The sequence below is a fragment of the Osmerus mordax genome, chromosome 17, assembly GCF_038355195.1.
Source record: "Osmerus mordax isolate fOsmMor3 chromosome 17, fOsmMor3.pri, whole genome shotgun sequence".
Classification (NCBI taxonomy): domain Eukaryota; kingdom Metazoa; phylum Chordata; class Actinopteri; order Osmeriformes; family Osmeridae; genus Osmerus; species Osmerus mordax.
Window position 1 is genome coordinate 12,645,667 of NC_090066.1, and position 17,498 is coordinate 12,663,164.

Genomic DNA, 17,498 nt, shown 5'->3' on the forward strand with positions numbered 1-17,498 from the left:
TTGGCTGTACCAGACAAACGGTTTCGAAATTCAAAAATCTGTTGAAGAATTCAGTGAGGGTTGCTCTGACGATGATACCTGCCAATTCTGGGGAAGAATGGACAAAAATTGTCGGAGAAGTAGCGAAAAAACGTGTTTCCTAAATCTTTATTGTACAAAAAAATCCAATATGGCGGCCGTTATAGGTTATTGAGGCTTTTTTGTTCCTCGTGAGAAATAAAGCATATCTACATTTACATTTACATTTATTCATTTAGCAGACGCTTTTATCCAAAGCGACTTCCAAGAGATCATAGGTCACTGATCATAACAACAAGATAGCCAAAAAACATCGCGAGTAGCCAAAACATGAAGCACACATTGTGAACAACCAAAGTAAGTGCCAAAGGGAAGAACCATAAGAGCATGCAGTTAAACAAGTTACAATTAAACAACATGAACCGCTATAAGTGCAAGTGTACCTGTGGAAAAAAGCAAGCAACAGTAATAAAAACAATATATCACAGCGAGAACAAAAATTTAAAACAGTTACCACTAACCACAAGAGCAACAAGTCTCTAAGCAAGAGTCATTGTGATCCTTGAGGAAACTAACATCAGGTCAAGCGAACCATTCCTAAGTACCGTTGTACTCCCGGAACAAGTGTGTCTTGAGCCTTTTATTGAAGGTGGAGAAACAGTCAGTATCTCTGATGGAGGTGGGGAGTTGATTCCACTACTGGGGGGCCAGACAGGAGAAGAGAATATCTAATGAATTTCAGAATTTTGGGACAAATGGGATGCGAATGGCATCACTTTGTAAATGGAAAATTGGGGCTTGGCCGTAGCGCCACCTATGGATAATGGTGCGTCATTTGTGGTGTGGTAGTTACTCCTGGCCTATACTATCAATGTTTCAGGATTTTGAGAACTTTTTCTAAAATGCATTACCATCAAGATCCACAAGGGCCTTCACTTCAAGACAAGGAATGAGTGGGGGCTTGGTCAGCCCACAATTGCCTGAAATGTTGTGTATGCGTCTCGCCAAGCCCGCGCGTGGGTCAAGGGAAAGGCTGAGTGTGTGAGAATGCTGAGCACGCGCGTGCTAAAGAGCAGGGGAGACATATCATTGAAAATTTCGTTAGCAATTAGCCAAGCATGCATGTTTCAAATATTCACATAAAATCGACTTTTCATGTTACAGTCAACTTTTCCTCAGATTTGTGTACTAAACATTCTCAAGAGTCTTCATATAAACTTGTGATTGAATCAAAGTATCAGTTTTTGACCGGCGGATGTGTAAAGCATTATTTTAGCGTAAGCAATAAATTCGATTTGCTTTATATCAACCAATTTTTGAGATATGAAATAGCCTTTGCATATGAAAACATGTTGTAGTGTCTTCCTTGTGACATACCAAGTTACGTGTTGATATCTCAAAGATTTGCTGAGATTTGACCCAAGTTCCTGTTTGGTTTTCTTTTATTGCTGATTTTGATTGGCTGTGCCGGACAAACGGTTTATAAAATCAAAACGCCATGGGATAACTTTTGTGAGGCTTGGTCTGAAGCTCATCTCTGGTCATTTTGAAGAAGATATGACAAAAATTGTAGGAGGAGTAGGCTTTCAAAGGTTTTTGATACAACCGGAAATAGCGGATAATCTATATAACCGGAAATTGACGTCATAGGGTGCGTTGAACTCGTCTTGATCCAGGGAATCCAATGGTACCTCATTTTTGAAATTCAGTTATACGGTTCAAAAGTTGCATGTGTAAACACAAGTCCAACTTTGACCCATTGGTGGCGCTAGAGTGGTCTGATGGGATACATGAAACTTGGTGTAGGTATAGAAGGAACTGTCCTTAATGAGTGTGCCAAATTTAACAAAAAGTTATCCAAGGGTTCTAGGGGCTGCCATTGACTCCCATGGAACTAGAATAATAATAATAAATATAGCTGCAAGCAGCAATGGCGGATTCCTCCAAAACATTGCGAACCATTGAAAAATGTATATTCTTCACAAATTGTCACTGTATAGAAACATCCATGCTGTAGACTTACCAATGGGATACCAAATCTGAAATGCAAAACCATCAAGATCCACAAGGGATTTTATTTCAAGCCAAGGAGTGAAGGGAGGGGGCTTGGTGAGCCTACCCATTCCAGAAAGCCTTGTATCTTTGTGTATCAGGGCGTGGCCTGTAGCGTCACTTATGGGTGATATTGGGCCATTTGTGGTGTGGTAGTTACTCTTGGCCTATACTATCAATGTTTCAGGATTTTGAGAACTTTTTACCATTGCATACAAAATCGGAAATGCAATACCACCAAGATCCACATGGGCCTTTGCTAAAGACCAAGGAATGAGTGGGGGCTTGGTCAGCCCACAATAAGCTCTGTGCACAATCATACTGACGAACTTCCGCCGTAGCCCAAATTCGGCAAATCAGTTTCCGGTTTACTTCCTGTCCTCATCCGCATTAGTGAACGAACAACAACATGAGTGGTGCGGTTGTACGGAAAAAAGAAAGTAAAAAGAAATATAATGTACGTGATACATTTAAGTTCCAAGGTACTGTGCGTGGGTCTAAGGAACACTGTTGTGGGCCACTTTGCTCGGCTTCAGGCCGTTATAACAACCATTTGAGCTTCCACTGCTTCCCGAAGGACACCTGCCTTCGTGCGCGGTGGCTGCACAAAATAAGGAGGGTGGAATATTCGGTGACCCAACACACCAAGGTTTGCAGTCGACATTTCGAAGACCATGAAATCGTCACTACTGCTAAGGGTAGACGGGTTTTGGCAGCAGGCTCTGTTCCTTCTTTATTTGAGTGGAACAAATACACCAGTAAGTCACGGGCTGGTGTTTGGGAGCGCCGATCTCGACCACCAAGTCCGGAACCTGACCCGGCAGAGCCAGAGGAGGACAGCGAGCAACCCGCCATGGTCCCGATGGTCGTGGACCACGACTATGGGGCCAGCGGTACCGTATGTGTGGACAGGGAGCAGTATGGAGATATGTTGAGGGAACTCGAGGCGCTGAGAGAGCAGGTCCAAACGTATCATCTTTCCAACTTTGGACTGAAACGGTTTGCTTCGTCTCCTGAAGACATCAGATTTTACACCAGGTAAGCTAGTTATTAGATCAACATCTTCTCTTAACTTGATTATTTCCTCTTTTTTTCTTAAAGGTCTCATGACATGAAATGTTCACTTTAGGAGGTTATTGAACATTAATGAGTTCCAAGGCTGAATTTCGGGAAAGAGACTTCAGATATTAGGGGACCATTAAGGCCTATATAAAAGCATACAAAAACAGCATGTCATGGGATATTTAATGTTATTCTTAAGCTTGTATGACAAGACAACTGATTTCAATTGTAATGCTGTATTTTAGATTCCCCTCATACAAGCATCTGATGGCGTTTTGGAACCTGATCGAACAGCCAAAATAATTAGGGTCACCAGAGCAAAGAAAACCTACGCCACTAGCACAACAACTGAAAGCCCTTTAACCAGACCAACTGTAAGTACCCATTCACCCAAAAAACACACAGACACAGATCCCTAAGCATTAAAAGGGTGGTTTTGAACTAACACTCATTAAACACTTCTCCCCACAGAAACTGCTGCCAATAGATGAGCTCTTCCTGACATACCTGTCCACTGGCTGTACCCAGAGGGAGTTGGGTCATAGATTTAACATCCACCGAGCAACCGTCAGCCGAATCATCGTGACCTGGGCCAACTTCCTCTACAGCTTACTGGGCTCAGTCTGTATATGGATGTCTCCAGCAGCTGTGAAGGCCCATCTTCCACGCGACTTTGATGGCAGCTACAGTGACACACAGGTGGTCCTCGACTGTACAGAGCTACGGTGTCAAACACCGTCATCCATGCTCCTTCAGAGCGAAGTTTTCTCGACCTACAAGTCCCACTGCACCTTTAAGGCCATGGTGGGCATGTCCCCTCACGGAGCCCTGAGTTTTGTTTCAGCACTCTTTGAGGGTTCCATGAGTGACAAGGAGGTGTTTCGTCAGTCAGGGATTGCACCACTCTTAACGCCTGACATGGCCATCATGGTTGACAAGGGATTCTTGGTGGATGACTTTGTACCTGGGACTGTTCATCGTCCTGCCTTCCTCTCCAAGAGGGCCCAAATGCCAGAGGTGGATGTTCTGAAGACGCAGTCCATCGCCCATTTGAGGGTGCATGTCGAGAGGATGATCAGAAGAGTTAAAGAAAATAAACTCTTTGATACCACCATCCCTCTCTCCATTGCAGGGAGCATAAACCAACTCTTCACTGTCGCTTGTCTCCTCTCAAATTACCAAAATGGACCTCTTGTCAAGAAATGGAGATATGAAGTTTGATATTGTAGCTTAATCTTTTTCTGAGGAATTTGATAACTATTGTTCTGTTAAACATACAGAATTCATGAAATGAAATCATTTTAATTGCCTTTAATATCAAGATAATAAATATTTCTTGGCGTGCTCACAGCGCACACACATTTTATTGTGTTTACTTTTTGGGAAGGCAAGGTTAATCATGGAAAACATCTGCCATTGAAAGTTAAAGATGCACAAACATTAACATAAAATAATCTCAATCATAAAACGTACCATTAAAAGTGAAAATTAAAGAACAGATCTTAGAATATTTTATCTCAATCCTGAAGCATTACACATTTCTGCAAGTAGACATAAAAATAAAACCTGTCTACTTTCTCTCTGATTATATCCAAAACATCATTGTCTCTGTAAATTCTTTGGATGAGTACATCTTCCTCAGCTGAGACTACAAAATCACACCAACTCATTCCCGTTATTAGCATCTGCCCCTGTACTTGCCAGTAGTAAGCATGCTTTTCTTTTAGCTCCAATTTGCCTGACTTCATTTTGAGATACGGGCAGTCCACATAGCTTTTAACATTTGGGCACTTCATCTCAATCAGCCCAAACTGACATGGCTCTGAAGGGTCAAAGATTAACCCGTCTGGAGACGCCCCCAGCCAAGGAGCGTCAGGGTGAATTACCAATCCACAGGGGTAGTGGTTGACCCTTTTCATTTGGCAATATTCCCAAATAGCATCTGCCTCTAATTCGAGCCTCCTCTTCATAGCTGCCGTCTGACGTGTCCCTTGCAGTATCCGGTTAGCCAGACCTTCTTCAGAGTTCTCTCCAACCTGGCAGATCTCCCTGAAACGTGACGCCGTCAATCTATGCCTCCTTAGCTGATCCCATTCAGTACATGAACTTTGTGCTCTGGTAGCACATTCAAATTTGTGCATCATGTCCCAGGTGACCTCCAGACTCCTATGGTGTAGCTGTTGTGGTTCAGTACAGACAAACATGCAACTTGATGGCTGTAGGCAGTAATTCTGAAGAGGCATAGATGGACGTGGTGGGGCAGCATGGAAGGACAGATCTCTCTTTGCTGTTGCTGGTTGTTGGTAGGACAATGGACTTCCGGCTTGAACCTTGCCACGGGCAGAGTCAACCAGGGGAATTTCACAGCTAATGCCCATGCTGCAGATCATCGGCGCCTCCGCTGTAGAAAAATCTTTATACGCCTCTGTCACCTAGGGATGTAATAATATAATGATTAGCAATATCAAACAAAATGATTATACCATACATTTTCATGGCCACAATATGTTGCGCATCATGCACAACGCCAGACACCATTACAAATAAGTTCATAATAAAGAACCCTTGTGTAAACATTTATTTTGTTTCAGTTCAATCAATTCTTTCTTCAAAAGCAGAATACTTGTTTGTATAATTGATGGGTCATAGTACATTTAATCAAAAGGAGAGGAAAAAGAAAATCATGAAATACTAGTATATTGCTTGATATGAAATCCCTACTAACCCGAAGGACAGTAAGATCAGGCAATTCCCCACTGAGGCCTTTGTAGAGTGTGCTCCTGTGTGGAACATAACACTTTCATGAGTGGAAAGTGGCATATCCACACAGGTATTTTAATTCAAACAGGCAACATATTGGAATACATCGACAATATTCAGGTTTTACCTTACACCATCTTTGGTTGCTCTACACTTTGGTTTAGCAGAAAGCACAGCCATCTTATCCACAGGGCCTGGCTTTACACCCTATCAAGTTAAGCACAATACAGTTAGAAGTTAAATATAGTTAGAAAATATATCCAACAGCTCTGTAATTACAGTGCAAACTTACCAACGTTCTGGGCTTGTGCCACTGCTGTTCTCCTTCAGTACAGCTTAGCACAGGAGGGACCACTGGCACCTTCAGCTGAGCGTAATGTGCTGACTGGAACAGCAAAGCGACACAGTGGTTGCATAAAGCTGCTCCAGCAACACATGTGCAGCTGTGATGAAGCAGCTCCACAGGACTGGAATCTTTCAGTACCACCTGCATAAGTAAAATGTCATAGTAAATACTTATCTTAGCTTGGTCACTGTTTAACCATTCTTTTAGGACACAATCTTGTTTTTACAATATTTTCTATATCTAATATTCTAGAATCACAGATCAAATGTCATGTATTTCTATATGTTGGATTAGAGTATGTTGTATAATATGCCAACTGCATTAAATCAACATCCACAATCGTTTTTCTTTGAAACATGATAGCCTAATACCTTAACCACAAGATTGCATCTTAAATGAATGACAGTTGGGGGAAACTTGAATAAGAACACATTTAACCCGGAGGGGATCAGCTAAGTAAACTTACCTGCCAAATGAAGATCATTATATTTGAGAGTTATAATAAACGTAAATGACCTTAGCTAAATCCCCAGGAACTTTAGGAACGCCGGGTTATTAAAGTAACAAGCTTTTAAGTGTTGGCTGAACCTGAATTTGAATTTATCAATCCTAACTTCACCATACACTCAAACTGTGAGGTTTCTCAGCTTTCCTCATGGACCTGTAGCACAATGCCCTGACCACGACTTCCCCTGTGTCCTGATCTTTATTAGAAACTGAGAGGGGCAGAAATACAAATGATAATACATAAAAACGGACAGTTAGCGTTTAAAATAAAGAAAAACAAGCTTCTATACTACACTAAAAATGAACACATCGCTAACTAGCTTAGCCGCTAGCCGGCCGGAACACCACATTAAATTACTTACCCTCATAGTTGTGCAGATAACTGGATATGTAAAGTTTGAATCCCTTGTCCCGCTTGCTTGTTGGAGCAGGGGAACAAGCATTTACGATGCGATGGACGTCACTGACGCTTATTTTAGGCAGGTCTTGGAGACATCTACTAAAGCCGGACATTTTGGCAAAGCGGGTGATCGCCTCCAGTAAACCGGAAACTGATTTGCCGAATTTGGGCTACAGCGGAAGTTCGTCAGTACGATTGTGCACAGAGCCTATTGCCTGAAATGTTGTGTATGCGTCTCGCCAAGCTTGCGCGTGTGTCAAGGGAAAGGCTGAGTGTGTGAGAATGTGGAGCGCGCGCGCCGAGGAGCAGGGGAGACATTTCATTGGAAATTTCCTTAACAAATAGCCAAGCATGCATTTTTCAAATATTCACCAAAATTCAACTTTTCATCTTAAAGTCAACTTTTTTTCTGAGATTTGTGTACTAATTCTCAAGAGTCTTCATGAACTTGTTATTGAATCAGAATTTTTGACTAGCCGATGTGTAAAGCATTATTTTAGCGTTAGAAATCAATTAGATTTCCTTTATTTCAATCATTTTTTAAGATATTAATTTGCCTTCTCACATGGGAACATGATGTAGTGTCTTCCACGTGACACACCAAGTTTGGTGTTGATATTTCAAAGATTTGATGAGATTTGATCAAACTTCCTGTTTGGTTGCTTTGTTGACGATTTTGATTGGCTGTACCGGACAAACAGTTTTGAAATTCAAAAATCTGTTGAAGAATTCAGTGAGGGTTGCTCTGACGATGATACTTGCCAATTCTGGGGAAGATTGGACAAAAATTGTCGCAGAAGTAGCGAAAAAACGTGTTTCCTAAATCTTTATTGTACAAAAAAATCCAATATGGCGGCCGTTATAGGTTATTGAGGCTTTTTTGTTCCTCATGAGAAATAAGGCATATCTAATGAATTTCAGAATTTTGGGACAAATGGGATGCGAATGGCATCACTTTGTAAATGAACAATTGGGGCTTGGCCGTAGCGCCACCTATGGATAATGGTGCGTCATTTGTGGTGTGGTAGTTACTCCTGGCCTATACTATCAATGTTTCAGGATTTTGAGAACTTTTTCTAAAATGCATTACCATCAAGATCCACAAGGGCCTTCACTTCAAGCCAAGGAATGAGTGGGGGCTTGGTCAGCCCACAATTGCCTGAAATGTTGTGTATGCGTCTCGCCAAGCCCGCGCGTGTGTCAAGGGAAAGGCTGAGTGTGTGAGAATGTGGAGCACGCGCGCGCTGAAGAGCAGGGGAGACATTTCATTGAAAATTTCGTTAGCAATTAGCCAAGCATGCATGTTTCAAATATTCACATAAAATCGACTTTTCATGTTACAGTCAACTTTTCCTCAGATTTGTGTACTAAACATTCTCAAGAGTCTTCATATGAACTTGTGATTGAATCAAAGTATCAGTTTTTGACCGGCGGATGTGTAAAGCATTATTTTAGCGTTAGCGATAAATTCGATTTGCTTTATATCAATCATTTTTTGAGATATGAAGTTGCCTTTGCACATGGTAACATGTTGTAGTGTTGTCCACCGATATACCAAGTTTAGTGTTGATATCTCAAAGATTTGCTGAGATTTGACCCAAGTTCCTGTTTGGTTACTTTTTTGCTGATTTTGATTGGCTGTGCCGGACAAACGGTTTAGAAAATCAAAACGCCATGGGATAACTTTTGTGATGCTTGGTCTGAAGATCATCTCTGGTCATTTTGAAGAAGATATGACAAAAATTGTAGGAGGAGTAGGCTTTCAAAGGTTTTTGATACAACCGGAAATAGCGAAAAATCTATATAACCGGAAATTGACGTCATAGGGTGCGTTGAACTCGTCTTGATTCATGGAATCCAATGGTACCTCATTTTTGAAAATCAGTCATACGGTTCAAAAGTTGCGTGTGTAAACACAAGTCCAACTTTGACCCATTGGTGGCGCTAGAGTGGTCTGATGGGATACATGAAACTTGGTGTAGGTATAGAAGGAACTGTCCTTAATGAGTGTGCCAAATTTAACAAAAAGTTATCCAAGGGTTCTAGGGGCTGCCATTGACTCCCATGGAACTAGAATAATAATAATAATAATAAAACTAACAATAACAATAGGTTTCCTCCTTACGGAGGAATCCTAATAAATATAACTGCAAGCAGCAATGGCGGATTCCTCCAAACATTGCAAACCACTGAAAAATTTATATTCTTCACAAATTGTCACTGTAAAAATCCATGCTGCAGACTTACCAATGGGATACCAAATCTGAAATGCAATACCATCAAGATCCACAAGGGCTTTTATTTCAAGCCAAGGAGTGAAGGGAGGGGGCTTGGTGAGCCTACCCATTCCAGAAAGCCTTGTATCTTTGTGTACCAGGGCGTGGCCTGTAGCGTCACTTATGGGTGATATAGGGCCATTTGTGGTGTGGTAGTTACTCTTGGCCTATACTATCAATGTTTCAGGATTTTGAGAACTTTTTACCATTGCATACAAAATCGGAAATGCAATACCATCAAGATCCACATGGTCCTTTGCTAAAGACCAAGCAATGAGTGGGGCTTGGTCAGCCCACAATTGCCTGAAATGTTGTGTATGCGTCTCGCCAAGCTTGTGCGTGTGTCAAGGGAAAGGCTGAGTGTGTGAGAATGTGGAGCGCGCGTGCTGAGGAGCAGGGGAGACATTTCATTGGAAATTTCCTTAACAATTAGCCAAGCATGCATTTTTCAAATATTCACCTAAATTCAACTTTTCATCTTACAGTCAACTTTTTCTGAGATTTGTGTACTAAACATTCTCAAAAGTCTTCATGAACTTGTGATTGAATCAGAGTTTTTTGACTGGCGGATGTGTAAAGCATTATTTTAGCGTTAGAAATAAATTTGATTTCCTTCATTTCAATAATTTTTGAAGATATTAATTTGCCTTCCTACATGGGAACATGACGTAGTGTCTTTCACGTGACACACCAAGTTTGGTGTTGATATTTCAAAGATTTGCTGAGATTTGATCCAACTTCCTGTTTGGTTGCTTTGTTGACGATTTTGATTGGCTGTACCGGACAAACGGTTTTGAAATTCAAAAATCTGTTAAAGAATTCAGTGAGGGTTGCTCTGACGATGATACCTCCCAATTCTGGGGAAGATTGGACAAGAATTGTAGGAGAAGTAGCAAAAAAACGTGTTTCCTAAATCTTTATTGTACAAAAACATCCAATATGGCGGCCGTTATAGGTTATTGAGGCTTTTTTGTTCCTCATGAGAAATAAGGCATATCTAATGAATTTCAGAATTTTGGGACAAATGGGATGCGAATGGCATCACTTTGTAAATGGAAAATTGGGGCTTGGCCGTAGCGCCACCTATGGATAATGGTGCGTCATTTGTGGTGTGGTAGTTACTCCTGGCCTATACTATCAATGTTTCAGGATTTTGAGAACTTTTTCTAAAATGCATTACCATCAAGATCCACAAGGGCCTTCACTTCAAGCCAAGGAATGAGTGGGGGCTTGGTCAGCCCACAATTGCCTGAAATGTTGTGTATGCGTCTCGCCAAGCCCGCGCGTGTGTCAAGGGAAAGGCTGAGTGTGTGAGAATGTGGAGCACGCGCGCGCTGAAGAGCAGGGGAGACATTTCATTGAAAATTTCGTTAGCAATTAGCCAAGCATGCATGTTTCAAATATTCACATAAAATCGACTTTTCATGTTACAGTCAACTTTTCCTCAGATTTGTGTACTAAACATTCTCAAGAGTCTTCATATGAACTTGTGATTGAATCAAAGTATCAGTTTTTGACCGGCGGATGTGTAAAGCATTATTTTAGCGTTAGCGATAAATTCGATTTGCTTTATATCAATCATCTTTTGAGATATGAAGTTGCCTTTGCACATGGTAACATGTTGTAGTGTCGTCCACCGATATACCAAGTTTAGTGTTGATATCTCAAAGATTTGCTGAGATTTGACCCAAGTTCCTGTTTGGTTACTTTTTTGCTGATTTTGATTGGCTGTGCCGGACAAACGGTTTAGAAAATCAAAACGCCATGGGATAACTTTTGTGAGGCTTGGTCTGAAGATCATCTCTGGTCATTTTGAAGAAGATATGACAAAAATTGTAGGAGGAGTAGGCTTTCAAAGGTTTTTGATACAACCGGAAATAGCGGAAAGTCTATATAACCGGAAATTGACGTCATATGGTGCGTTGAACTCGTCTTGATCCAGGGAATCCAATGGTACCTCATTTTTGAAAATCAGTCATACGGTTCAAAAGTTGCGTGTGTAAACACAAGTCCAACTTTGACCCATTGGTGGCGCTAGAGTGGTCTGATGGGATACATGAAACTTGGTGTAGGTATAGAAGGAACTGTCCTTAATGAGTGTGCCAAATTTGTCAAAAAGTTATCCAAGGGGTCTAGGGGCTGCCATTGACTCCCATGGAACTAGAATAATAATAATAATAATAATAATAAAACTAACAATAACAATAGGTTTCCTCCTTACGGAGGAATCCTAAATATAGCTGCAAGCAGCAATGGCGGATTCCTCCAAACATTGCAAACCATTGAAAAATGTATATTCTTCACAAATTGTCATTGTATAGAAACATTCATGCTGTAGACTTACCAATGGGATACCAAATCTGAAATGCAATACCATCAAGATCCACAAGGGATTTTTTTTCAAGCCAAGGAGTGAAGGGAGGGGGCTTGGTGAGCCTACCCATTCCAGAAAGCCTTGTATCTTTGTGCATCAGGGCGTGGCCAGTAGCGTCACCTATGGGTGATGTTGGGCCATTTGTGGTGTGGTAGTTACTGTTAACCTATACTATCAATGTCTCAGGATTTTGAGAACTTTTTACCATTGCATACAAAATCGGAAATGCAATACCATCAAGATCCACATGGGCCTTTGCTAAAGACCAAGCAATGAGTGGGGGCTTGGTCAGCCCACAATTGCCTGAAACGTTGTGTATGCGTCTTGCCAAGCTTGCGAGTGTGTCAAGGGAAAGGCTGAGTGTGTGAGAATGTGGAGCGCACGCGCTGAGGAGCAGGGGAGACATTTCATTGGAAATTTCCTTAACAATTAGCCAAGCATGCATTTTTCAAATATTCACCAAAATTCAACTTTTCATCTTACAGTCAACTTTTTCTGAGATTTGTGTACTAAACATTCTCAAGAGTCTTCATGAACTTGTGATTGAATCACAGTATCAGTTTTTGACTGGCGGATGTGTAAAGCATTATTTTAGCGTGAGCGATAAATTCGATTTGCTTTATATCAACCATTTTTGGAGATATGAAGTTGCCTTTGCACATGGTAACATCATGTAGTGTATTCCTTGTGACATACCAAGTTTAGTGTTGATATCTCAAAGATTTGCTGAGATTTGACCCAAATTCCTGTTTGGTTACTTTTTTGCTGATTTTGATTGGCTGTGCCGGACAAACGGTTTAGAAAATCAAAACGCCATGGGATAACTTTTGTGAGGCTTGGTCTGAAGATCATCTCTGGTCATTTTGAAGAAGATATGACAAACATTGTAGGAGGAGTAGGCTTTCAAAGGTTTTTGATACAACCGGAAATAGCGGAAAATATATATAACCGGAAATTGACGTCATATGGTGCGTTGAACTCGTCTTGATCCAGGGAATCCAATGGTACCTCATCTTTGAAAATCAGTCATACGGTTCAAAAGTTGCGTGTGTAAACACAAGTCCAACTTTGACCCATTGGTGGCGCTAGAGTGGTCTAATGGGATACATGAAACTTGGTGTAGGTATAGAAGGAACTGTCCTTAATGAGTGTGCCAAATTTCACAAAAAGTTATCCAAGGGTTCTAGGGGCTGCCATTGACTCCCATGGAACTAGAATAATAATAATAATAATAATAATAAAACTAACAATAACAATAGGTTTCCTCCTTACGGAGGAATCCTAATAATAATAATAATAAAACTAACAATAACAATAGGTTTCCTCCTTACGGAGGAATCCTAAATATAACTGCAAGCAGCAATGGCGGATTCCTCCAAACATTGCAAACCACTGAAAAATTTATATTCTTCACAAATTGTCACTGTAAAAATCCATGCTGCAGACTTACCAATGGGATACCAAATCTGAAATGCAATACCATCAAGATCCACAAGGGCTTTTATTTCAAGCCAAGGAGTGAAGGGAGGGGGCTTGGTGAGCCTACCCATTCCAGAAAGCCTTGTATCTTTGTGTACCAGGGCGTGGCCTGTAGCGTCACTTATGGGTGATATTGGGCCATTTGTGGTGTGGTAGTTACTCTTGGCCTATACTATCAATGTTTCAGGATTTTGAGAACTTTTTACCATTGCATACAAAATCGGAAATGCAATACCATCAAGATCCACATGGTCCTTTGCTAAAGACCAAGCAATGAGTGGGGCTTGGTCAGCCCACAATTGCCTGAAATGTTGTGTATGCGTCTCGCCAAGCTTGTGCGTGTGTCAAGGGAAAGGCTGAGTGTGTGAGAATGTGGAGCGCGCGTGCTGAGGAGCAGGGGAGACATTTCATTGGAAATTTCCTTAACAATTAGCCAAGCATGCATTTTTCAAATATTCACCTAAATTCAACTTTTCATCTTACAGTCAACTTTTTCTGAGATTTGTGTACTAAACATTCTCAAAAGTCTTCATGAACTTGTGATTGAATCAGAGTTTTTTGACTGGCGGATGTGTAAAGCATTATTTTAGCGTTAGAAATAAATTTGATTTCCTTCATTTCAATCATTTTTGAAGATATTAATTTGCCTTCCTACATGGGAACATGACGTAGTGTCTTTCACGTGACACACCAAGTTTGGTGTTGATATTTCAAAGATTTGCTGAGATTTGATCCAACTTCCTGTTTGGTTGCTTTGTTGACGATTTTGATTGGCTGTACCGGACAAACGGTTTTGAAATTCAAAAATCTGTTAAAGAATTCAGTGAGGGTTGCTCTGACGATGATACCTGCCAATTCTGGGGAAGATTGGACAAGAATTGTAGGAGAAGTAGCAAAAAAACGTGTTTCCTAAATCTTTATTGTACAAAAACATCCAATATGGCGGCCGTTATAGGTTATTGAGGCTTTTTTGTTCCTCATGAGAAATAAGGCATATCTAATGAATTTCAGAATTTTGGGACAAATGGGATGCGAATGGCATCACTTTGTAAATGGAAAATTGGGGCTTGGCCGTAGCGCCACCTATGGATAATGGTGCGTCATTTGTGGTGTGGTAGTTACTCCTGGCCTATACTATCAATGTTTCAGGATTTTGAGAACTTTTTCTAAAATGCATTACCATCAAGATCCACAAGGGCCTTCACTTCAAGCCAAGGAATGAGTGGGGGCTTGGTCAGCCCACAATTGCCTGAAATGTTGTGTATGCGTCTCGCCAAGCCCGCGCGTGTGTCAAGGGAAAGGCTGAGTGTGTGAGAATGTGGAGCACGCGCGCGCTGAAGAGCAGGGGAGACATTTCATTGAAAATTTCGTTAGCAATTAGCCAAGCATGCATGTTTCAAATATTCACATAAAATCGACTTTTCATGTTACAGTCAACTTTTCCTCAGATTTGTGTACTAAACATTCTCAAGAGTCTTCATATGAACTTGTGATTGAATCAAAGTATCAGTTTTTGACCGGCGGATGTGTAAAGCATTATTTTAGCGTTAGCGATAAATTCGATTTGCTTTATATCAATCATCTTTTGAGATATGAAGTTGCCTTTGCACATGGTAACATGTTGTAGTGTCGTCCACCGATATACCAAGTTTAGTGTTGATATCTCAAAGATTTGCTGAGATTTGACCCAAGTTCCTGTTTGGTTACTTTTTTGCTGATTTTGATTGGTTGTGCCGGACAAACGGTTTAGAAAATCAAAACGCCATGGGATAACTTTTGTGAGGCTTGGTCTGAAGATCATCTATGGTCATTTTGAAGAAGATATGACAATAATTGTAGGAGGAGTAGGCTTTCAAAGGTTTTTGATACAACCGGAAATAGCGGAAAATCTATACAACCGGAAATTGACGTCATAGGGTGCGTTGAACTCGTCTTCATCCAGGGAATCCAATGGTACCTCATTTTTGTAAATCAGTCATACGGTTCAAAAGTTGCGTGTGTAAACACAAGTCCAACTTTGACCCATTGGTGGCGCTAGAGTGGTCTGATGGGATACATGAAACTTGGTGTAGGTATAGAAGGAACTGTCCTTAATGAGTGTGCCAAATTTAACAAAAAGTTATCCAAGGGTTCTAGGGGCTGCCATTGACTCCCATGGAACTAGAATAATAATAATAATAATAATAATAATAAAACTAACAATAACAATAGGTTTCCTCCTTACGGAGGAATCCTAAATATAGCTGCAAGCAGCAATGGCGGATTCCTCCTAAGATTGCGAACCATTGAAAAATGTATATTCTTCACAAATTGTCACCGTATAGAAACATCCATGCTGCAGACTTACCAATGGGATAACAAATCTGAAATGCAATACCATCAAGATCCACAAGGGCTTTTATTTCAAGCCAAGGAGTGAAGGGAGGGGGGGCTTGGTGAGCTTACCCATTCCAGAAAGCCTTGTATCTTTGTGTATCAGGGCGTGGCCTTTAGCGTCACTTATGGGTGATATTGGGCCATTTGTGGTGTGGTAGTTACTCTTGGCCTATACTATCAATGTTTCAGGATTTTGTGAACTTTTTACCATTGCATACATAATCGGAAATGCAATACCACCAAGATCCACATGGGCCTTTGCTAAAGACCAAGCAATGAGTGGGGGCTTGGTCAGCCCACAATTGCCTGAAATGTTGTGTATGCGTCTCGTCAAGCTTGCGCGTGTGTCAAGGGAAAGGCTGAGTGTGTGAGAATGTGGAGCGCGCGCGCTGAGGAGCAGGGGAGACATTTCATTGGAAATTTCCTGAACAATTAGCCAAGCATGCATTTTTCAAATATTCACCAAATTTCAACTTTTCATGTTACAGTCAACTTTTTCTGAGATTTGTGTACTAAACATTCTCAAGAGTTTTCATGAACTAAAGGCAAACAAATCAACAGTTATTGGCCAAAACACATTTTTGGTTCCTGCGGCCACGCCGATCACATGACACGATCACATGACACCAAATTGATTGGACATCCTCAGAAGAGGGTTCCGAGTCATCCTACCAAGTTTGGTGTTGATATTTCAAAGATTTGCTGAGATTTGATCCAACTTCCTGTTTGGTTGCTTTGTTGACGATTTTGATTGGCTGTACCGGACAAACGGTTTTGAAATTCAAAAATCTGTTGAAGAATTCAGTGAGGGTTGCTCTGACGATGATACCTGCCAATTCTGGGGAATATTGGACAAAAATTGTCGGAGAAGTAGCGAAAAAACGTGTTTCCTAAATCTTTATTGTACAAAAACATCCAATATGGCGGCCGTTATAGGTTATTGAGGCTTTTTTGTTCTTCATGAGAAATAAGGCATATCTAATGAATTTCACAATTTTGGGACAAATGGGATGCGAATGGCATCACTTTGTAAATGGAAAATTGGGGCTTGGCCGTAGCGCCACCTATGGATAATGGTGCGTCATTTGTGGTGTGGTAGTTACTCCTGGCCTATACTATCAATGTTTCAGGATTTTGAGAACTTTTTCTAAAATGCATTACCATCAAGATCCACAAGGGCCTTCACTTCAAGCCAAGGAATGAGTGGGGGCTTGGTCAGCCCACAATTGCCTGAAATGTTGTGTATGCGTCTCGCCAAGCCCGCGCGCGTGTCAAGGGAAAGGCTGAGTGTGTGAGAATGTGGAGCACGCGCGCGCTGAAGAGCAGGGGAGACATTTCATTGAAATTTTCGTTAGCAATTAGCCAAGCATGCATGTTTCAAATATTCACATGAAATCGACTTTTCATGTTACAGTCAACTTTCCCTCAGATTTGTGTACTAAACATTCTCAAGAGTCTTCATATGAACTTGTGATTGAATCAAAGTATCAGTTTTTGACCGGCGGATGTGTAAAGCATTATTTTAGCGTTAGCGATAAATTCGATTTGCTTTATATCAATCATTTTTTGAGATATGAAGTTGCCTTTGCACATGGTAACATGTTGTAGTGTCGTCCACCGATATACCAAGTTTAGTGTTGATATCTCAAAGATTTGCTGAGATTTGACCCAAGTTCCTGTTTGGTTACTTTTTTGCTGATTTTGATTGGCTGTGCCGGACAAACGGTTTAGAAAATCAAAACGCCATGGGATAACTTTTGTGAGGCTTGGTCTGAAGATCATCTCTGGTCATTTTGAAGAAGATATGACAAAAATTGTAGGAGGAGTAGGCTTTCAAAGGTTTTTGAT